General features: G+C 44.7%; 1 long non-coding RNA gene across 2 annotated transcripts in view; it reads right to left on the bottom strand.

Moving 5' to 3' along the window:
• Window positions 1–15,257, bottom strand: part of LOC135394861 (uncharacterized) — a 251,215-nt gene that overhangs the window by 177,296 nt on the left and 58,662 nt on the right. For both annotated transcript variants that reach the window (XR_010422974.1, XR_010422973.1), the window contains exon 3: window positions 285–344. This is a non-coding gene — a long non-coding RNA (uncharacterized LOC135394861). The remainder of the gene's footprint in view (window positions 1–284; window positions 345–15,257) is intronic.

Raw genomic sequence — 15,257 nt, 5'->3', positions numbered from 1 at the left:
ATGTCCAAGTATTTTGTCAGTCAAGGAATGGTCCCACATCCTTAGTAGTGTCTTAGTGTTTAATTATTTCGACATATGTATTTCATGTGTGTATGCTGTTGAAATATTTAATGTGCGTATTTAATGTTTTGGTTGTATCACTTTGGTATTCTGTATTCCCAGCCCTCTAGTAGCGCTGGAATGGCCTGACAGTATTCGTAAATAAATAAATAAATTTATGAGGCGCAGTGAAAAGACGTACGACCAAGTAAGAACACACTTTCACTTCACTCGACAACACTTACGCAGCTCACCCACGAGACACCACGCGTTCAAACCAGGGGAGTCACAACGGGATCTCTCACCTGCAATGAAGAATAATCTCCCATTAATACAGAGTCGTACGCGCACGCAGTTCAAGTACTTTATGTGGCATTTCGAATGTTATCGACTAACAGCGTTATCTCGAATGAGCTGCTCATAAACTTTCCATTTCCATAAAGCGTCATACTACACTGCATACACAATATGCCTTTGCTAGAGCACTTCGGCGTAGTATTTACAGCTCTCAATCCCAATAATAGAAACATAAGGTTACAAAAGTTAAATATAATTTCATAACGTACCACGCCCTATATGTATACACGGTCAACCCTCGATTCCTGAACGGTCAACGTTCATGGGAATAACCGTTTATAAATCAAATGATTCATAAATCGAGATTTGGGATGCGTTTTGTCTCAGAAGGCACCGTTCATAAAGCGATGGAACTCATAAAACGAGGGTTCAGTGTATATACCAAAAGATGAGGATAATCGACATAAATAGCCTCATCGCATATGATATCGCACAAAGAGGTTAAAGTGTTCGAATGAAGGTTCACTACTCCAATTTTTTCTTGGATGGAAATCCCTCGTGAACATAAGAGGAGGACAGAAACATCGAATGTATTTAATTATGCAAAAACATAAAAAAAGCAGAAAGACAGAAACATAGTAATCCTGTACCTGGTTCCATGCAATGAATGGACGCTAGCATACTGAAGAGGTTACAGCGAATGAAGGTAGTTATTATCCATTCCCTTATGGAGTCTACCTCGGATGCAATTCCCTGTGAGATATCAACATCGCGAGTCCCCAGGCTGGACGCAGACCAGAATTCGCAACCAGGTATTCTGGCAGTTGAGCTACAACCGAAGGGAATTCCTTTCCTGGCGTAAAATACATAGCCCGTTCACCGCAATGGGCAGCACGCGGTATCTACTGCAGCAAGGACATACGAGTCCGATGAGAATGCTTGAGTAGCAGCATAGTGTCCTTCTTGACACTCGCCCTAGACACTCACCCATAGAACTCAATTACCAGGAAGACAAGCGCCGATGCATAAATATATCGCCATGCTCAATATGTTGTAGCTCAATATATAAAGAAACGATGAGAATATCATCTCAGCTGTATCTGAACACTGATAGAATAACGCTGCATTGCGAGGGTTACAACAGCTGGAAGACTTTCAGAGAACGAAGCATTAAGCTTTGTTTGCTTTTTCAACGCGAATAAACTACCAGTATATGTTGTATAAGTTGCGGAACAAGTATGTTTTTCTCAGGTTTCACGTGGACTCTACAAGACAACCTTCACAATGGAAGTTATCGTGGGGCTCAGGAACAAAATTATCTCCGTCAATTTGTTATTATTAGCTTATTCTTCTCGGGGCTTGGCCCATGCTAGACATTGCTCACTGTAATACTTGACGGAAAAGGGAAAACACTAGCGCGTAAACAGAGGTAAGCAGAATTTTGGTTCTGCTGTTCCTAAAACCCAACAGGTGTCGTTTCTCCTGCACATTCCCCTTGCGTTTCGGACCTCTACTTCTGCACTTCTGCGTCATTTTTATAACGACATTCCGTTGCGGAAATACGCCTCTATCTGAACAGACTGCTTCTAATTTGATATTTACTTTACGTATTCTGCGATACTTTCCAACGTTTGTCTCTCATGTGCACTGGACTGACGAATTTCCGTTATCCTTACTATCCGACCGCACCTGTCGATCATATATGTTATCGCAAACTGAAACAAAATGCCTATTTAAAAGGGGCGCTAAACCGTAAACATTTCTCTTCGCGGAGTAAAAGGTGCCGTTACTTTGACACGAAAACAAAAAGGAACGGGATTAATCGGTTGCGTCGTTCGTGATTTATGAGAGAAAGAAACCGCCATTTACGCTTTCCCTCTCCCTCTCCTCCTCGAGAAGGCCGACAATGCGGAGAGGCTTCCGATTGGTCTCCACAAAACCAGCTCCGGTGGCGCAGCGGTAACGCGTGCGCTTGGAGACTGGGACTGGGCTGTGCCGTCTGGGGTTTTTCCTGGGTTTCCCTCAGATGTGTAATAGGCGTATGCCGGCACAGTTCCCCTGAAGTCGGCCCATGGACGCAGCTATCCTCCCCCCGAGCGGATTCCGCTCGGTCCTCCACTTCACCCTTTCCTCTCCTCCTCTCCACCACCTTTCCCTTCCCGAGAAACATGCCGCCTAATCAGGCAGGCAGACCTCTCGGGTTCCTCCCAACGAAACTCCTCCTCCTCCTCCTCCTCCGGTCTCCACAAACGATATCCCGCAATGATTGGACGTTTCACACATATGTCGGCACAGTTCCCTTAGAAGTCGGTCCAGGACGCACATTCCCCCATGGCGTCAGCCGTGACGTTGCCCACCTCTGTGAGGCCGACAACGGCGAACCCTTTCACCACCACCACCGATTGGACGTTTGAGGAGACCAATGAGAGCGCATTGTCGGCATTATTGAGCAGAATAGGAACAGCCTAAATCGCCATATCTTTCGCTCATAAACCACGGACGACGGAACCTGTGAATCCCGTTCCTTTTGTGTTGGCGTCAAAGTAACGGCGGTTTTCATCTCGCGACGAGAAATTTTTGCACTGTGTTGTTCCTTTAACATCTCTACTAAATGACCTCGTCACGTAATAAAAGAAGAAGTAAAAACACAAACTGAAAGTTAAGCATACGCCCACGCTATTCCTCTCTCTCATTATACGCTATTGCTCTCCTCATTTGTATTAATTGGATGCAGCTGAGCGCATGAAGAAATGCGCCCCTATCTCCTGTTTGCAGGCGTTTGTGGCTGGGAACGGGATTAAGCGGGACTTTCAGTGGAAGATTACATAATAGCGCCGTTAACGGTGCGGTAAGAGATGCCGCTAAATTTCCTCTGCGTCCTCCCTTGCGTCTCCCTTCCTCTCTGTCCTCAGGCGAAGCGAAATTATCCGTGATGTGCGGAAAAAGTCCGTTAGGGCAAGCATGCAACGGACGCCCTCTGGATTTCCGGGACATGCGTGTCGGTAGCCTCTAGTGTCCTCGCTCTAACACCACGCTCTTGCAGATATGGTGTTAACTACTTTTTGGAAACCACCTATGGAAATTGTGCTCTTAAAACCAGTGATGGCCACTAACTACTTCTACAGTAGTTTAACTATAACTACTAACTACTTCGCAATGGAGTAGTTTAACTAGTAGTTCAACTACTTTTCAGTGGAGGCAGTTAAAACTACTTCTTTAACTACATCTATAACTACTTAACGTTGTCCATCAACGCCAATCCCATTCTATAGTGCTCTTGGACACCTAAATATGAGTCACAAGCAGTGATAAAAGTGAAGATTTAGTACACATGCACGGCACAATTGCTCTGCACCTCCGTTCTCATCAAACATGTAGCTCAAGGTAAAAGTCGGAAGCATAATCGTTCCCTAAAGCTTGCTGCAAAATCGGAAGTAGTTGGCGCCTGCAGTAACCTAACTACTGTAGTTAACTACTCGAGATAGTAGTTTAACTAGTAGTTGCCACTACATTTCTGCAAGTAGTTGATAACTACTTTTTAACTACAATCAGATAGTTTAACTAGTAGTTTAACTACATGTAGTTAACTACTGGCCATCACTGCTTAAAACTACTTGAACTACATTTCTGCAGCAATAGTTGAGCGATATTAAGCTGTTGTGTTCGCGTTGCCTCTTCGTTCTTGTCGATGCTCAGCATTTGTCACTTTGAAGTTCCTCCACCAGCTTGCCTGTATCTACAAGATTTTATCTGTCGATAGTTAAAACTACCTTTGTAACTACTGCAATGTGATTTAACTACATATTTAAGTAATGCTTTGTTTTGCCTCATTTGCTTGTTTTTAACCGTTCCATGTTCCCACAAGCAGCACTTTCCAACCCAAGAGCGCCAAGACGGGGTAACACTTCGCAGGCTGACCTTTGTTCTCTAATATAATTGTCTGTTCCAAGCTTTAATTTCTAATTATTGCGCACTTGTAAATTATTGTGTGATACGCGGATGAACGCTTACTTTATAAATGAACGTAACTGAATATACATTTTCAACTCCTCTGCCTCTTCACCAATATAGTTGCCCAATCCTCTTCTGCGATGAGCCTCGTTGCTTAGAGGATACATTGCCCGAACGAGGCGAGGCTGTACTGCTTATCGCTCTAAATTTGAAAGAGCGAGAGCCAAATTTCGTCGGCTCAAAAACCCATGCTACGCCATTGCAGCTGTTTGTATATTCGTTCGACCATGTGCAGTGCTTGAAGATCCATACTGAAGAACCCCTGGACGAGGGACACGGAAACAAGGGGACACCCCTGAAGAACCCCTCGAAGAGGAAGAAATGGAAATGGGGAACACGGCATATTGATGGCCGTTAACTAAGAAATGAGCACATTCGCGCAGGCAATCCGGAACAGCTGGTAAAGAAATACGATTCAGATTTATTCCGTGCAGCAGAAGTCTTCCTTTAACCGTTTCTTTCTTCTCGTTTTCTTCTCTTCCCTTGCTCGTATTTTCAAAGTATATTTGCCCACTTAATCACACGAAAAGAATCTCGATTTCTATCCGACTTTTACCAGCAAATTGTAGCATACGAAATTAACTTCCAGCCCCATGCGTCGAAGTTTTTCAACTAATGTGTGCAGGGGACAACTATCCACATGTCAATTTCTGAATAATGATGACGGTGATGATAATAATAATAATAATAAATAATAATAATCATAATAATAATAAATCAATATAATACACGAGCTTGACAATGTAATAAGGACCTCCGAGGAGCAAGCAGAAAACAAACTACTAGAGGGTGCAGCTATTATAACCAAAAGCGAGAACTTCACCACATCGAACAGTACTGCCTTCCCAAAAGACCACACCAGTTCCTGTATATAGCAGATACATCACAACCTGGCTATTCCCGGAGTTTTTTCCGTCCTATCCGGCACGGCGAACGGATACGCGAGAAACGGTAACGCAGTAATGGAAGTTTGGTTTGGTTCACATGTTCACAATATAACAGGTAAGACGAACACATCTCGAACTTGAATTTGTTGTAGTGATGTGATGTGATGTGATGTGAATAAAGAAAAAAATGGGGATGTGAGTTTGTTGTAGTAAATTGCCACGTACCGAGGGATTGGCACGATAGCATTTTCTTTCACATCGTTTCTTAACTCTTTCGCGACTATTCTCGAAACTTCGCTCGTAACAGTAGACCATTCATGTCCTACGAAGATGCCTGTCACAATGATCGTGTCCAATTCCATTACTTTTGTTGCGTCTAAAAATCATCGAACAGTTCTCAGCAACAAAGCTCAGAGTAATTTGATTACCTCATAGTAGTCCACGTAAGTTCTTAAGTTCATAAGGTCCGCAGTCAAGTTACTTGCGGTAACTTTGAGCTTTGCTGTCCCACCATGTAATGTGGTAAACCATAAATTGAATTGAATAAAATTGAATTGAATTTGGCGTCCTCCGTGTCACGGTCTCTCGATGGACCTTGCAGGAAGTCCTCAGATGCGCTGTCCCATCCAGTGTTGGTTATCGGTTGTTACTATTTTTCGCAGAACGTACGAAGAAGTTGCAGGTGGACGGTTATAGGCGTTTTTCTTTTTTTCTGTTTTTCGCGTTATTTATATAGAAAAGGAGCCCTAATTATATTAAGCAAAACAAGCTTGCATACAAGGTATGCTCGTGGCATGCTGAGACGTTCCTTATATATACAACAGTTTTTTGTTAGTAACATGCATTTAAAGAAACAAATTCTCCACGATTTACGTAGCATCGCAAGAGCCAATCTGACACATGATAAGTCGGTTGTGCCACGATATCAATTCTCCTCATTTATGATAACACCCGCATCGCGACCATTGCTTCCACCGGAAATGAAACGGCCTCCCTGTTCCAGCCAATGGTTCCGATGAAGAATGAGCTTGTGAGAGACGTGGCGGTTAATTGAGGTTATTAATGATGCCGAGGTTACTCGAACGATAGCAGACTACACCAAGAGATAATGAGCTCGGAACGAACATGCATAGTATGAACGATGCCGAAAAGCACTCCGGCGACATAGTCGAATTTTGCAAAACGAGTTCAGCGTAATTCTCGTACGAAGCGGTCGTGGCGTCTTCATGTAAGCGAGTATCGGAATACAAGAGTGGTATGCAAGAACCTTACAGGAAATTCGTTTTGCTCCGTATGTCGGGGTAAATGAAACCCAAGGCAGCGCAGACGTTAGCAGGACATAGAGAGAGGGCAAGCATTACCGCTACCACGTGAGGCTGTACGATATACGGCAGCTGTCCAGTGCCAAAAAAGGTTGTGGTTTCGGTTGCGGCACATTTTCCTTTTTTTTTTTTACAAATCATTTTTTGCGTGTTAGCGCCGCGAAGCAACTGTGGCTATGAGCGGCGTACAGATGTGGACAGATGGAGAGAGGACAGCAGGAAGGAGTGGGGGATAGAGGGGGTTAGTATGCGTCCTGGGCCGACTTCACAGGGAACTGTGCCGACATATTCGTCTGGAAAGTCTTCGTAAAACCCAGGGAAAACCTGAGACAGCACAGGCGGTTGTAGGGTTCGAACCCACCACCTCCCAGCGTTCACCACGACCTTGGCTACCACCAACCGGGGGGGGATATGTTTATTTAAAAAAAAGAAAGGAAAGGTCAGCCAGACGGAGGTCGGCTTGCTATTAAAAAAAAAATGAGAAATGGGGGGAAAGAAAAGGAAAAGAAACAGAAGAAAAGGAAAGGGGTACAAAAAATGAGAACAGGGGAAAGAAAACAAAAGGAAAAGAAGAACAGAAACCAAAAGGAAAAGAAGAAAAAAGGCCCGCCATGCCACCGGTTTTTTACAGATCGATCAATCAATAAATGGATCATTTGCATATCCAAATTTAGCGATCTATCCCTTTAAGTACATGCTCATTTCAGGATATTTAAAAAAGGAGGGTGGATGCCTGGCTCCAATTCTGCTATATCGCATTTGCCCCAAAAGATCTAATTAATCAGCGAATTCATTGACTTTTAGGTAATCAATCGCGCGGTAACATGAACTTTTCCGGTAAGATGTCCGTCTTGCCGCATAACCATCTGCGAAAGCCGCATCAGGTAGTTCTCTTAGTTTTATTATAAAAATGTAAATTTTGGAAATTTAAAATTCTGTAAATAATAAAGAAAAACCCCCTGCGTTACCTAACATGGAGAAAGCGACAGAGTTTCTCATATCCGCCTATTCTTGTGAGACTCGTCTCGTCCGTTTGCGTCTGTCGTCTTTGCATATCTACAACGACTCAGGGTTATGTTACCAACAAGAAACACACATTCATTCCCGCATAGTCGACAGAAACGGAACACTGAGGAGGAAGTCGCTCTATTTTTCTCTTTCCTTCCTGAATTTCTTCCGGAAAATTGAAGCAGGTCTAGGACGTCGAACACTGAACCTCATCACAGCGAAGGATAGGTATTCTATTGTCCGGGTGATGGGGAAGGGGAGGGAAGGGTTCGATATGTTCACGGATCTGTTGTTAATCACTGGGTTGCTCTCGAACGAAAGGACCCAGCCAAACCAGCAGAAAAATGATTGCTTCTTCCGCCGCTGTTGCGATTTAACGAGACTGTTGCAATGTTCTGTTTGTCCAGAGACTGTATGTCTGTTTACCTTCGAACGCAATGACAAAATGGACATTCCGGTTGAACTAATGAAATACTATTCCAAGCCAGATGTGGTTTTTACTCTATTGAGACAGCGTTGTTTGCTGTGCTTCTCGAAACAGATCTGACGAAGGAACGATGGTACGAAGGATGGCGCAACAATCGACCTGAAAGCGTATATTTGCTGTAGGAAGGACCAATCTGATGAGGATCTGACGTGACGGTCCTTCACGGGTTACTGTAGCGTTTTATTGTGCTACACAGTTTTTCTACGGAACATAACGTTCGCACCAAACTAAACACTACCAACAGTATCCGTACTATAGTATTCGGGAAGACATTCATCCCAGATGGATCATCGCGCGATTTTTCTCCATACTGACTAACTTGCCGATAGCGCAAAGACGTGGACAGAGATGTGATTTAACAAAGACGTTATATGACGACGGATGCTATGCCGGCTGTTCCGCGAAGGTCCCCCCGGCTGAATAATTTGTAAACAGGTGGCGCCATCGAAGAACTACCTTGTTGGTAAACATCCTTTGAACATCGGCCATGAACTGAGTATAGTGAGCGGCTCATTTGCATACGGTCACAATTCAATCAATGTCCTAACTTTTAAATTTTATTTCGCACGCTTTCGGAGCCACTAGTGTTTTCCGTATCAGGACCCCTAGTGAAAATTATAAAACCGTGTCGAGTTTTTGAGTAATTATTCGGTTTCGGCTAATTAAGCGATTGTAAGCGCATATTACGACCGTCACTTTTGAGACGATCTAGTCAGCGGAGATTCTTCAGGATATCGTCTGTATAATACATTTTATGTCATACAGTCCCTTTACAACACATCTACCACGATGTCATTATGGTTTAGTCAAAACATGTTCGATGTGAAAAGCAAGAAACATACCTTCATATGTGGCCTGGATGTGAAATAACAATAAGAGTGAGTGAGTGAGTGAAAAAGAAAAAAAATGGAGAAAAAATAAGATAATCATTGATCACTCGACGAATTCTGGCATACAGATGGTAAGGAACGCAAATTTAGGGTATTCTTTGCAAGACGCATAATGTATGCACAGTGAGTATATAGTAGCTCCACGTAACAACGCCTCTGGGGTGGACGATATTAATCAACAGACCGACTACTGTGAGGTCGGCCATGATCACAGCTGTCTCGCGACGAAAGTCACGAATTATCTTTATCATTAATGCGTGCGGTATGATAGCCTCATCAAGGTCGTCTAGAAAGGGACAAACATACAATAACCTTCCAAAACCTAACAAAAAAGAACAACATCTGGAAGTTCACCTATTTGAATTGGCTGCCGGCAACATAGAATGACTAGTCTAAAACTATGTGCAGCGTATGTGCAGCGGTATAGCTTGACAGTTAGCTTTGTGGCGCTACATTTGGTGTATGGCCACTGCACGCCCCCAATTACACTGAATTATGTGTTGCAAGCTTATAGCTCAGGAACGGTCCTGCGTTCATCGTATGAACTAAGTGAAAAACACAACACAGCGTCCACGCGGAACACCAGTTGAACTATAGCCTTATCCATATTGTGAGTCTTTTTAAAAAGGAGTAGAAGAAGAAAATAGCGACGGCCACTACGATATCCTTTCGGAAGACTAACCCTAACCGTGATAAATGTTAGGAGTCGTGATATTCGCGTGAGGTAACCCGTAAAGCGTCTCGCATCATAAATCACTACGCTTCCTCGAATGCTATGTATGGTATTCTGGGATAATGGTAGGTTATAAAACTGCCTGTACATGATTTATGTCCGCGAAGAATGCGTATATGCATACACTATCGCAGCAAGCCTTTTCGACACCTGTGTAGCAAAAAAAAAAAAAAAGAACAAGCAATAAAGGAGTCACAGCGAGACAGGAAGCAAGCTTTAAAGCGTTCAGTGCTTCTTATTGATCCAAAATCATTGAGGCGCACATCTTGGCGTGGACTGCGCTGTTTTGGGGACGAAACCTCCATATGACAATAGATGGAAGTTTGCAAAGACCACTTTTATTTTAGAGAGTTATGTGCGGACCACGACCTACTAGATTATGCCTTTATTATAGATTATTCGATTAGACTTACAGATCGATTAATAGATCAGATTTACTAGATTACCTAGATTATAGCGACAATGTCATAATCGGCAAACCCATTGAGGAGCCCGTCCGCACGATCCGCTAGGAGCGCCAGTCATCGGCCGGCGAGATCTGCATCATGATTGGACGATGGAAATTTGAATTTTGAACGCGCAGAAGGCGGACGCGCGATTCCCGTAGCAGACGACAGCAACAGTTCTTATGAAAACGCGTAGAATGATGATGATAATCAACTTTAGAAGGAACCATCGTTCGTGGGACATCGCCACCTGTACAAAAATACTAAGGTAAGCTAAAGTACAGAGTACTGTAGAAATTGAGGAAGTAATAACTGGGCCGATGAGTAGCGCCACCGCTAGCCTCCACATGCGGCGCTGGGAAGGCGTCCGTATGACATGGTCGCTATAATCTAGTAGGTTGTGGTGCAGATCGCGTGGTCCGCGTAGCTCCGCAGAAGACGTGTGTGGCGTTTATTTATTCGTGACGGGTTTATTTATACGATCAAGAAAGAAAAGATTTTTTATGAGACCAAGTCCACAGAGTGCACAACTGGAGCCAGAAGCGAACCAAAGCTTTCGTGCCACTTCCAAACGAGCGGCCATCTTTAATAGTGCCGTGACGGCGTGACGGTGCTTCGTGGCACAGTGGTCAGATCAACCGGATGCTCTAGCACCGCCTTACCCCAGAGAGTACTTTGTCACGCTACCACGCCGTTCTGCTAAATCTTCTATATTTATTCCCAACTTTGCGGGTTTCACCATGGTATTAATGGTGGTGGTGGTGGTGGAAAGTGCTCACCGTTGTCGGCCTCATAGAGGTGGGCAACGTCACGACTGACGCCCTGGGGGAATGTGCGTCCTGGGCCGACTTCTAAGGGAACTGTGCCGACATATGTCTGAGAGCGTCTGGTATTAATGACAAATGTACTCCACCAAAGGCTAACCAATGAGGAAGAAAACAGGATATTAATACCTAGCATTCAAATGTTTAATGTTCTCGAGAGTACCAACTCGGAGTAGAGTTACACGTGACATGTATCAGCCTATATTTGTAAGGCGACATATAGTGCACGTGCCGCAAGGTAAGTCTGCGGATAATTTCGGATAACACTGCGGAGATTTTTTTAACGTGTTCCGTAAATGTTCAACACACAGCGCTCGAAGCAATCTTTACCACCCCCCAAGTTTGTGCCGTTCTGAACCGGGACTCAAACATGCCCGAGATTCTGCTCATCCTTCTACAACCGCAGCACATTGCTCCACTAACACAAAGCGTCCTCTGATTACTACAGCCACTAATTTCCTATATCCACGTGACAATGGCCTTAGGGGCAAGAGGACGCGAGGCAATCAGTTCGTTTAACTAGCTCCACATAAAGACCAAGGCTAGCATCTGTTAGCGGAGGGACTTTGAAGCGTTAACGCTAATTAGCTTAGTCAACGCATTCATTACAACAAACGAAAACGAATTCGTATTGGCCCTCATACATAAATATTGATCTGATATGTGCTCGAGGACAGAAACATTGCCGCTGGCAGTGAAGGAAAAGTTTCGGTCAGCACATAAGTTCTGAGAATCACCTCCTTCGTTTCTGATAGTGTAATTGGTATGGTTGGGTAGGTTTTGGATATCAGTGATTTCAGAAAACTGGCTACGTCATAGGAGCTGATCATTGGGTATGAACGGTGAAATGAAAGGACAAACAACATATGCTGAAAAAAGAACGCCCTCTCGCGGCAACTGGTTTCCATTCTTCGGTGCCTTATTAAATGGAATGAAAGTGCACCCCACAAACCTTATGAAACAGTAAGCGAGCTGAAGTAAGTGACCTCACCACTAGGCATTATTACGTACTTAGCGGGGCATTGAAAAACATGCGTTTACTGAAAAAAAAGTGTGTCGCTGATAGGCATATGCTCTGCCAAAGACTGTTTGTTGCTTTTTACTACTTGTTGTCATGGAAATCGTGAACGTACGTGGGGGAGGTCTGGCGTTCTGTTTACGAATACCTGGAAGGAGCATTCCCCATTGAGTTCACCTCAGGTATTTTCGAGTTCTTTAAGTATGAGTCGAAGGAGGACCACCGAAGGAAGATTGAATTCGAAAGGAAATGGTTCCAATTCGTGCAATGGAAATGACAATATCTTAAAGCTGTTTGCAAATGTGAAGTGCGTAGGTGATGAGGACATACGAATTCGAGACGCACGAAGAAGAACTAGTTTCCAGAATACAATTTTGATGGGACGAAGTCCCGTAGGGATCCTTATTGTAAAGCAAGAGGAGGGGCTACGAGACCATATGAATAACATGTCTGAGGTAATGTTATCAGCAATAGATAATTATTGCCCCCTACACTCTAAGAAGAAAGGGTGAAAAAAGGTGGTAACTCCTATATAGTTACCACCTAAGTCAACATAGCGTCTGATAAAGGGTGTAAAAGGGTGTTAAAAGCAATTATTATATATCCAAATTGCTACAAAAAGGTGTAAGCTCCCCTCTCTCACCGAATCACGGTGAAGTTCTGTTTTGAGAGTGAGGTAGCGGGTAGAACGTTGCACCCTTTTAGGCACAACATACGCGACAGCTTTTACCTCCTAAAAGGTGTACCTGCTCCACCCGTTTTTTCTGAGAGTGTATACCTAAGGAATAGATTAAGTACTGAGGAGGGTTCCGTGAAATTCCTCATTAGCCGCCAAGAAAACAAAAGAAAGGAAGGGACCGTAGCTTTTCAAACATTCCAGGGAGAATAATTTCGTAAATGGGGCAGAGGAGATAAGGACGGACACCTTGCCACGTTTAACGCCTTCAAGTGCGGCTAATTGAGGTAGGCACGGCAGTTCCGCTCACGCCGGAGGGACATAAAATAAGGGTCGAAACTGAAAATTAGATAAAACAGGTTACGATGTAGGAACCGACTTCCCGGGTTCGCCGCAAGTCTCGGATGTCTAAACGCGAGTTTTACAACGCATAGAACGCGTTCACACTTCTGTACTGATTTTGCTTTATATACTGTCATAGTTTTTTCAGATTGAGGACCAACAATATCGAAATGCCTATGAGGAAGCGTACAGCGCAAACTTAAAACAAAATGCCATTAATGGACGGAAATTTTTGCCCACACTTGGGGGCTACGTAAGTTAGACGCGGTAACCTCACTGTGTAGGGAACCGTAGCTACACCAATCACATCGCTAACTATTCGACCTTTTCAGAAAAGCAGGCGCCACCTGTGTCACGCAAGGGCTCATGGGAACTTCGAGCGCTTTGAAGCGTTACGAGACAGCCAGAGGCGGAGGTGCAGGAAGAACAACAACGTTCCCGGTGTGCGCAGCAGCAGAGTCAGTCGGGGTAAACCTTAACCGAAGCAGACGACAGCGCAGTCTCTGTCACAGTTCCCATGCTGCTTTGCGCCACGCGCTTGGTGGCGCGCGCATCTTTTTAAAATCGTCTGTTGCCGATGTACGAGTCAACTTCAGGAGACATAAAGTAAGGCACGTTCCTCTTCGCAGTCAATTATTCGCTTAATGACAAAGCGTGCGTCACCTACAGTCGCCTTTTTAGTCGCACTCGTCAAAATGTCTTACCAGCTGGAACACACCCCACACTGTCCGTTCACAATGGCCGTTTTTATGAAGCGGAAAAATTTCGTCTGTCAAAGCTTCTTATGAGAAAAAGGATAATTACCCGTTATCGTATAGGAACCTTTCTAGTAATACGAAGAGAGTTAGCAGAGTGCGGACATTGCCTTGGGGCGTGCTTAAGAGCGCAGGTGGAGCTAAATCAACGAGATTAGTGCTCGCGTATATTTGATGAAACGAAGTAAGGATTAGATGCATGCGTGTGTGTGCATAGTATTTTACTCGGACTGATACATTAGTGAAGCATGACGTGCCAGCTTGAATGCTGGCTCTGCGTAAGTGCTCGATCATGTGCGCGGTAGAACAGAGGATAGGAGAGCCCTCAGGTAGAGCCTTGACTCCTCAGAGGAGATTAGTGAAGACCACCTGAGGGTATTTCGGGAAAAAACATCGCGCCATTTCTCCTGTCATAGTGGCGATGATGAGGACATCGAACACATCCTACTAGCATGCCCAGCCCTAAACGAGACGTTTCTTTAGACCTTGTAGATGTTGTCTGCGATGCTCTTGGTCCCTAAAAGTGTTACGGCGATCCCAATCGTGAATAAAATCTCTGCCAGGTTGGTTTTGCCATCGCGGTTTGCTCTTGACCGTGTCTTTCAAAGCGGCCTGGTCGTCGCGAGCTAAGCCAGCTGCACTGACTCCTTGTGCCCTCGTCGCGTTACAGTTCTATGTACGATAGTTCCGCCGCTGTATATCAGGGACGTAAATATGATACGGGCCTTACGCAAGTGCAGAAAGCTCCTGCAGCTGGTCAACCTTACATTTGAGGATCGTAAACGCAGGGGCACTCTCCGAACGCGGGAATAGAAAAATAAAAATAAAAACGACACTGCGAGAAACTGGAGGGTACGGAGCCTACAAAGTTTTGTTTGAGTCATGGAAGCTTTGCTCCGGTGTGGTTACCCAAAGCCCAGAAAGTCTGCCTTCGCTGCAAGCATGGGCGGCCGCATTCGCTCTGCCAGTAAAGTCTCGTTTATAAGCGGTGCTCATTCTCCTGACGCACGTCGGGTGAATTCCACCCACGGTGTCCGGGTGCTTGCACTGCTCCCGCCACATGTGCTTGCGCGGCCCGCACGGATTTTGCGCAGCTTCAAGTAGTGCAGAAACCCGCGGGCCCACTTACAAGTTGCCCAGGCACACAGGAACTTCATGGACACTTCTCTCTACCTGAGTAATGGATGTTCTCTCAGAGCAAAAGACTCTCTTGGATGGTCCTACTCCTGCTAGATGCACCCGTTTGCCTGTTTCGACGTCCGTTACTGAGCTGCCAGCGAAGACAATCTGGTTTTGCGGAGAAGGTAGCGTTTCCTTTGGAGATGCCTGTACCTGCTGTCGCCGTCAACGATCAACATATGTCCGATCAACCTATATGTCACTCGTAGAAAAAATGCTTAGTGGTTAAGATGAACACTTTCCACGCCAGGACTAGGTGGCGACTTGGGTTCGAATCACGAAAACTGCTGTACAATCTGGGTGTTGTCTGGGTTTTCCTCGGACTCTGTAAGAAAAATGTCGG

The sequence above is a fragment of the Ornithodoros turicata genome, chromosome 5 (genome assembly GCF_037126465.1).
Source record: "Ornithodoros turicata isolate Travis chromosome 5, ASM3712646v1, whole genome shotgun sequence".
Lineage (NCBI taxonomy): Eukaryota > Metazoa > Arthropoda > Arachnida > Ixodida > Argasidae > Ornithodoros > Ornithodoros turicata.
Note: the sequence above shows the minus strand (reverse complement) of the source record. Positions and strands in the feature narration are given on the sequence as shown.